The sequence below is a fragment of the Chlorocebus sabaeus genome, chromosome 1 (genome assembly GCF_047675955.1).
Source record: "Chlorocebus sabaeus isolate Y175 chromosome 1, mChlSab1.0.hap1, whole genome shotgun sequence".
NCBI classification, from domain to species: Eukaryota; Metazoa; Chordata; class Mammalia; order Primates; family Cercopithecidae; genus Chlorocebus; species Chlorocebus sabaeus.
Genome location: NC_132904.1, coordinates 106,418,850 through 106,427,930, shown reverse-complemented (window position 1 = coordinate 106,427,930; position 9,081 = coordinate 106,418,850). Strand labels below are relative to the sequence as shown.

The window sequence follows — 9,081 nt, the reverse complement described above, 5'->3', positions numbered from 1 at the left end:
CATCTTTGCTTATTTTATGTATTATAAACCTTTTAAACTCTTATTAACCTGGTGGGAGAAATATAATATCAAGACACTTTTTCCCCTTTGATTATCAGTGAAGTCAGACAACTTTTGATAGGTTTTTTTGTCCAGTTATATATCTCCTGTCAGTTACCATTTTATAACCTTTGATTTGTATATAGATTGAATATTAATTATTTGTTTTATGTTTTAATATTTTGTACCAGTATTGTCTGTTACATTTACAGTATATTTAATCATCAAGTTTTTATTTTTATTTAATTAAATCAATCAATCTTCAATTTTGAATTCTGGAATTTCATAATTTAAAATGGGCTTTACATTAAGATTGTACTTTTTTTGTATTTTATTCTGATTTTTAAATTTGTTTTTCACTTTTAGCTCTTTAGCACATTTGCTATTATTTTTTGTATATAATGTGAAGTAAAGGTCTGGTTTTATTTTTTCAAGTAGATATTTATGCTAATACTATTTGTTAAATTAGTACCTTTTTTCCTAACTGATTATAAATGCCACCTTTACTGAGTAAACTAAATTCTTATTTATGTATGGGCCTGTTTCTGGATTTTTAAATTCTTTTATTTATTCACATATTTCTACATCCATATCACACGGATGTAATATAGTTTCAAAGTATTTTTATTTTATGTTACTTTTTTTGAGATAGCCTCTTGCTTTGTTGCCAAGGTTGGAGTGCAGTGGTGCAATCATGGTTCTCTGCAGCCTTGACTTCCTGGGTTCAGGTGATCCTCCCACCTCAGCTTCCCAAGAAGCTAGGACTAGGTGTATACCACCATGCCCAGCTAATCTTCTATATATTTTGCTAGAGATGGGGTTTTGCCATGTTGCCCAGGCTGGTCTCAAACTCTTGGGCTCAAACAGTCCTCCTGCCTTGGCCTCCCAAAGTGCTGGGATTATGGGCATGAGACACCACCGTTGCGGGAAGTCAGGGACCTCGAACAGAGGGACTGACTGAAGCCATGGCAGAAGAACATAAATTGTGAAGATTTCATGGACATTTATTAGTTCCCCAAGTTAATACTTTTATAGTTTCTAACGCCTGTCTTTACTGCAGTCTCTGAACATAAACTGTGAAGATTTCATGGACATTTATCACTTCCCCAATCAATACTGTTGTGATTTTCTACGCCTGTCTTTACTTTAATCTCTTAATCCCATCATCTTTGTAAGCTGAGGATGTATGTCACCTCAGGACCCTGTGATGATTGCGTTAACTGCACAAATTGTTCGTAAAGCCTGTGTGTTTAAACAATATGAATCCTGGGCACCTTGAAAAAAGAACAGGATAACAGCAATGTTCAGGGAACAAGGGAGATAACCATCAGGTCTGACTGTGTAAGAGCCGGGCAGAACAGAGTCGTATTTCTTCTCTTACTAAAGCGAAGAGGAAAAACATCGCTGAATTCTTTTTCTCAGCAAGGAACAGCCCTGAGAAAGAGAATGCGTTCCTAGGGGTAGGTCTCTAAAATGGCCGCTCTAGGAATGTCTGTTGCAGATAAGGGCTGAAATAAGCCCCTATCTCCTGTAGCACTCCCAGGCCTATTAGGAGGAGGAAATTCCCTCTTAGTAAATTTTAGTCAGACCAGTTGTCTGCTCTCAAACCCCGTCTCCTGATAAGATGTTATCAATGACAATGTGTGCCCAAAACTTCATTAGCAATTTTAATTTCACCCCGGTCCTGTGATCTCCTCTGCCCCAATTTGCCTTGTGATATTTTATTGCCTTGTGAAGCATGTGATCTCTGTGACCCGTACCCTATTTATACACTTCCTCCCCTTTAAAAATCACTAATAAAAACTTGCTAGTTTTACGGCTCAGGGGGCATCACGGAACCTGCCGACATGTGATGTCTCCCCCAGACACCCAGCTTTAAAATTTCTCTCTTTTGTACTCTTTTCCTTTATTTCTCAGACTGGCTGACACTTAGGGAAAATAGAAAAGAACCTACATTGAAATATTGGGGGTGATTCCCCTGATACACCACAACTGGTCCCAATGTGGGTTTAATCTGTATTTCCCTGATGATTAGTGATGCTGAACATTTTCTCATATGCCTTTTGGCCATTTGTATGTCTTCTTTTGAGAAATGTCTATTCAGATTATTGTGTTTTTTTTTTTTTTCCCCTTTCAGTTCTGTTGAACTTGATGCCCATTTTTAAATCAGATTATTTGTTTTCTTGCTATTGAGTTGAGTTCTTTATATATTTTGGATGTTAATCCTTTATCAACTGTTTGGTTTATTGAGTTTTGACAATTGGATTGACTCAATTTGCCACCCCCAAAATAAGATACAGAATATTAACACGACCTTAGAAAATTCTTTCATACTCCAGGCTGAGGCTACAGTGAGCGTGATTGTGCCACTGCATTCCAGCCTGGGCTAGGCAACAGAGCCAGACCCTGTCAAAATAAAATAAAATAAAATAAGATAAAATAAAATAAGATAAAATAAAATAAAATAAAATAAAATAAAATAAAATAAACAAATTCTCTCATACCCCTTTCCAATCAATTCCTCCTCTTTCCAGGGGCAACTACTTTTTGATTTCCATCCCCATTAATTAATTTTTCCTGTCTTTGGAGTTCATTTAAATGGAATCACACAGTATATATTTGTTGTGTCTGTTTTTCTTTTTCAGTCAGCATGGTATCTGCAAGATTCACACATGTTGTGTGTATCAGCAGTTGTTCCTTTTCATTTCTGAGTAATATTCCATTGTGTAAATATACCACAATTTGTTTATACATTTTCCCATTGATTGATGTTTGAGATTGTTTCTAGTATTTGCCTATCATACATAAAGTTTTCATAAGTATTCTTTTTTTTTCTTTTTTCTTTTTTTCTTTTGAGACAGAGTCTCACTTTGTCAGCCAGGCTGCAGCGCAGTATGTGATCTTGGCTCACAGCAACCTCTGCCTCCCAGGTTGAAGCGATTCTCCTGCCTCAGCCTCCCGGGTAGCTAGGACTACAGGTGAGCACCACCATGCCTGGCTGGTTTTTGTATTTTTATTTGAGATGGGTTTCACCATGTTGGCCAGGCTGGTCTAAAACTTCTGACCTGAAGTGATCTGCTTGCTTTGGCCTCCCAAAATGCTGGGATCACAGGCATGAGCCACTGTGCCTGGCCAGTTTTCATAAGTATTCTTACATAAGTTTTTCTTTTTTTGTGAACATATGTTTCACTTCTGTTTGCTAAATATGTAGGAGTGGAATTACTGGTTCATATGTAAATATATGTTTACCTTTATACATAACTGCCAGAGAGTTTTCCAACGAGGTTGTACCATGTTATATGCCCACCAACAGTGTAGGCGAGTTCTAGTTTCTCCTCATCCTTGTCAGTATTTGGTTTAGTCAGCCTTTGATTAAGCCATTTTAGTGTGAATGAAATACTGTCTCATCGTAGTTTTAATTAGCATTTCCCTGATGTCATTCAACAACTTTTTGTGAGCTTATTGACCAGTCATGTATCTTCTTTCATGAAGTGACTGTTTAAATCTTTTGCCCATTTCTAAAATTGGTTGTCTTTCTATTATTGATTTTTAGGAGATATTTTTATGTTCTGAATACAAATATATTCTTTGTCATACATATATGGTGAATACATTTTTTTCCTATATGTGACTTGACTGTTTATATTGTAAATGATGTCTTTTAAAGAGTAAAAATTTAAAATTTTGATGAAATCCAGTCTCTTAATGTTTTATTAATGCATTTTGTGTCCTATTCAAGAAATGTTGGTGGACTCCTATGGTCACAAAGATATTTTTATATGTTTTCTTCTAGCAACTTTATAGTCCTGGTTTTTATGGTTAGGTTTATGATCCATCTTAAATTAATTTTTGTATATTGAGTGAAATGAGATCAAGGTTCATTTTTTTTTTCTGTACAAATATTCTACTGTTCCAGAAGCATTTGTTTAAAAAAAAAAATGACCCGTTGAAAAAAACCCCATATGACCCATTGAATTTACTTGGTGCCTAGTTCAAAAATCAATTCAGCATATCTATTATTGAACTCTCTTTTCTGTTCTACTGATTTATTTACCTATGCTTATACCAAACGCTTAATTATTATAACTTTTTTTTTTTTTTTTGAGATGGAATCTCACTATATCGCCCAGGCTGGAGAGCGGTGGTGCTATCTGGGCTCACTGCAACCTCCACCTCCTGGGTTCAAGCGATTCTCCGGCCTCAGCCTCCCGAGGAGCTGGTTTTACAGGTGTACGCCACCATATCCAGCTAATTTTTTTTGTATTTTTAGTAGAGATGGATTTTTACCATGTTGGCCTGACTGGTCTCGAACTCCTGACCCAAGTAATCCGCCTGCCTGGGCCTCCTGAAGTGCTGGGATTATAGGCATGAGCCACAGTACCCTGCCTATTGTAGCTTTTTGGTAAATCTTAAAATTAAGAAGTAACTTCTCAAAGTTTTTTCTAGTTCCTTTGCATTTCTATATAAATTTTAGACTCATCTTGTCAATTTTTACAAAAAATTGACAGTAATTTTAATAGGGATCATACTGAATTTATATATCAATTTTGAAATAATGGACATCTTAACATTCAGCTTTCAAAGAATTGTCCATAAACATTTATTTGTTCTTCATTAATTTCCTTTAGCACTGTTTTGCAGGTTTCAGTTGGAAATCAGTTAGAGAGAGCAGGAGAGATAGGGAGGGAGGAGAGGGAAGGGGAGAAAGTGAGAGAGAGAGAGAGAGAGAGAGAGAGAGAGAGAGAGAGAGAGACTCATTGTGTTGTCTAGGCTGACCTCAAACTCCTGTGCTCAAGCAGTCCTCTAGGAGGTTGGGATTTCAGGTATGCACCACTGTGTCTGGATAAAATCTTACATATATATATATATATTTTTGAAGTTTATATCAGGCAAATTTGTTTACTCAAAATGTCTTTAATGTTTGAAAACACCCAACCTCCTACAACAACCGAAAACTCCGCTGAGTTGGAATCTCGCACGGTGGTGGCTTGAGAACGTGCACGGTTGTGAATGGAGTAAGGAGCCAAGGCTGTGTGGGGGCCACTATGCATTAGGGCCACCGAGAGAGGAAAGACGAGGGGTGGGAGGCTGAGAGCCCGGGAGGAAGCAGTGGCTGGTGGGAGACACGGAACCAAAACCCCCAACAGAGGGAACCCAGAGCAGTCTGGGCGAGGACCCGGGGTACCAGCTGCCCCCAGGTCGCCTCCCTGTGGGGGTCTCGTCCCTCCTGAGGCCGCATCTCGCAAAAATGCACAGGTGAATGGGGCGGGCTGGGCCATGGGAAGCCTCCCCCCAGGACGGGAGCACTTGAGTGGAGGCCACCTGCCTTGGGGAGTCCAGAGCAGTAGCAGCCAGGAGAGAGCTGGCAGGCAAGACTCCAGCAGGGCAGGGCGTCCGTCCTGCAGGCGACGGGGGTCACTGTCCATGTGTCTGCCTCTAGGAGCTGTCAGGGAGGTGGTTACTGCACCAACCGGTAGATGAGGTACCTGCCCACCATCTAGCTGGGTTGGACGATCTTCATCACCTGCCCATCCTTTATCCCAAAATAGCGCTCAGCGGCGTCCCCCGCCTGGATCCTAGGCAGCTGGTTCTCTCGGAGCTTATATCGGGCCAACAGCTCCATCACTCACTCCTTGGTCATGATGACGTACTCAGGGACTACTAGCTCGTGGTCTGTGATGTTGATGAGCAACTTCTGCTGCACAAACTGCTCTAGGATGTACTTGGGAGCCACGTCGACCAGGGACTGCTTGGCAGAGGGCCTCATGCCCTGCTGAGCCGCGATGAGGGCCCGGGTGAGGCTCTCCTGCTGCAGGCGCCGGCAGGACGCGTTGACGGTCTTGATGCCCACCTTGGGCTCCTCTGGAAAGAACACAAACATCTGGTCGGTGGGGTCATCTTTGTGGGCCACCAGCGCAGTGAGGTCTGTGCACCGCGGCTGCCCCTCACTTGGCTTGTCCCAAACTGGGCTTTGAACTCCTTCAGTGTGAGGTCACGCTCGTCCTAGGTCACTAGGAAGCCACGGTCTTGGCACGGCTGCATGATGGTCTTGCGGATTTTCCAGAGGAGGTACGTCTCCTCCTCGTTGTCCATGGCCGCCCTAAAATCTTACATATTTTTTACTGGACGCCTTTCTAGGGATTTGATATTTTTTAATGGTATTTTTAAAAAGCTTTATTTTCGGGTTGTTTGCTGGTGGCAAATAGGACAACAATTAGACGTTTCATATGCTCCAAGAGCCCTAATTTCACTTTTTAATTCTAGCGTTTGTTTGGGTAGATTCAATAGGTTTTTCATAATCATGCTGTCTGTAAATAACAATAGTTTTGCTTCTTCCTTTCCAATAAGCATTTTATCTTAGGTTCTTGCTTTATTACATTGGCTAGGACTTCCCTTTCTTCTATTTTTTATAACTTTGATTTTTCTATTTTATTTTATGTTTCGGAGTTAATAAAATTCATGACTGGTATGTCTTACATTATGTCAAGTTAGATTATATTTTTTCTTTTCTTTTTCTTTTTGAGACTGAGTCTTGCTCTGTCACCCAGGCTGTAGTGCAGTGCACGATCTTGACTCACTGCAACCTCCGCCTCCTGGGTTCAGGCATCTCCCCCTCCTCAGCCTCCTAAGTAGCTGGGATTATAGGCATGTGCCATCACGCCTGGCCAATTTTTGTATTTTTAGTAGGGACGGGGTTTCACTATATTGTCCAGGATGGCCTCAAACTCCTGACCTCAAGTGGTGCATCCTGCCTCGGCCTTCCAAAGTACTGGGATTACAGGCATGAGCCACGGCTCCTAGCCAGATTATATTTTATGTTGTGGCAAATATACATAACAAAATGTATTAGTTTAACCACTTTTAAGTGTAGTTTTGTGGCATTAACTACATTCACATTACAATGCAACTGTTACCGCCATCCGTCTCCAAAATCTTTTCATCTTCCCCTGCTGAAACCCTGCACCCTTTAAACACTAACTCCTCATTCCACCCCTCATCCAGCCCAAGGGAGCCACTATTCTACTTTCTGTCTCTAGGAATTTGACTACTCTAGGTACCTCAAACAAGTAGAATTAAACAATATTTGTCCTTTTGTGACTGGCTTCTTTCACTTAAGCATAATGCCTTTAAGGTTCACCCATGTTGTAGCATGTTGCAGAAGTTTGTTCCAAATGGCTGCATAATATTCCATTAAATGTATATAGTACATTTTGTTTATCCATTCACTTATTGATGGACACTTGTGTTGTTTCCATCTTTTAGTTACTGTGACTAATGCTGCTATGAACATTGGTGAACAAATATCTCTCTCCTTTGGGTATATACCCAAGAAGTGGAATTGCTGGATTATGTAATTTTATATTTAATTTTTTGGGGAACTTCCATTCCATTTTCCACAATGGCTGTCCCATTTTACATTCCTACCAGCGACATACAGCAGTTTCTCCACATCCTTGCCAACACTGGCTAATTTTTGTTTTGCTTTGTTTTTATACTAGCCATCCTAAGGGTATGAAGTGGTATCTCATTGTGGTTTGATTTGCATTTCCCCACTGTGTAGTGATGTTGAGCATCTCTTCTTGTGATTATTTGGTCATTTGTATATCCTTCAATAAATGTCCGTTCACATCCTTGACTCATTTTTTAATCAGATTTTTTTTTGTTATTGTTTTTCTTGAGTTGTAGGATTTTAAATGTATCCTGGATATTAATCCCCTATAATGTATGATTTTCTCCCATTCTGTGTGTTGCCTTTTCACATTGTTGATAGTGTCCTTTGATGCACAAAAATTTTTATTTATTTATTTATTTATTTGAGATTGAGTTTTTCACTCTTGTCTCCCAGGTTGGAATGCAATGGTGCAATCTCGGCTCACTGCAACCTCCACCTCCCAGGTTAAGGCAATTCTCCTGCCTCGGTCTCCCGAGTAGCTGGAACCACAGGCGTGCACCACCATACCTGGCTAATTTTTGTGTTTTTAGTGGTGACAGGGTTTTACCATGTTGCCCAGGCTGGTACCAAGCTCCTGGCCTCAAGTGATCTGTGCTCCTTGGCCTCCCAAAGTGTTGGGATTACAGGCGTAAGCCACCATGCGCAGCCCAAAGTTTTTAATTTTGATGAAGTCCAGTTATCTATTTGTCTTTCTTTTTCTTTTCTTTTTTCTTTTTTTTTTGGTCTTTACTTTTGGTGTCATGTCCAAAAAATCATTGCTAAATTTAACGTCATGAAGCTTTTCCCCCTGTTTTCTTCTAAGACTTTTAGAGCTTGGATTATACCTCCTGTCCACATGAAATGTGTGTTTGGTCTGTTCAGCACATTTTTCTTTGGGTTCTACTTTGCTTCCTTACCAGTGTGGAAAGCCCCAGTGGGCAAAGTACAGTATGGAATTGTGGCAGCTGAAAGAAGCAGGAGGCAGGCAGGCAGATGGGGGCAAACTCTGGCCAGAGTGAAGGTGCTGAGAAAGCAAAGGGACAGAGGACAGGCTGAAGTCAGGAAGAATCATCAAGATTTCTTTGTGAAAGCAAACTCTCCCTTTCTCTAAAGTTCTACATTTTTACTAACGGCTTGGGACTTCCTGGTGAATTATGCCATAGATTGTACTGTTCGGGGAGCAAGGGCTCTGTTGGCTAAGGCCACAGCTTTGTCCTTTATGGCTCAAGTGTCTCTTGAGCTTAACATGGAGTGGAGTTGCTACGCTGTTAGGGCACATAGAGCAGCTCCATGCATATTATGCCATGAGAACAAAAGGATGACATTATTGACAATAAAGGGGAAACGGAAAAGCAGAATTGGTTTAAGGACGTTTAAGATATTTTAAATTTTTGATAAATATTCAAGGCAAAATGTTCTTTTATGTACGAAATTAAATAAGCCCGGAGGGGTACAACCTCCAAGTCTAAAATTTAATAAGGAAAAAAGTCCTGAGTATAAACTGAGCATTCCAATCAATTTGCCAATTAATAAACACGTTCAATCATCAATTCATCTCTTTCAATCATCAATCAGTATCAATTATATGTCTATATTCTCTTAACAAATAT

At 40.1% G+C, this 9,081-nt stretch overlaps 1 pseudogene; it reads right to left on the bottom strand.

The window, feature by feature from the left end:
* Positions 1 to 5,497: 5,497 nt before the first annotated feature.
* On the bottom strand, positions 5,498 to 6,199 carry LOC103248416 (DNA-directed RNA polymerases I, II, and III subunit RPABC1 pseudogene; annotated as a pseudogene).
* Positions 6,200 to 9,081: the final 2,882 nt, after the last annotated feature.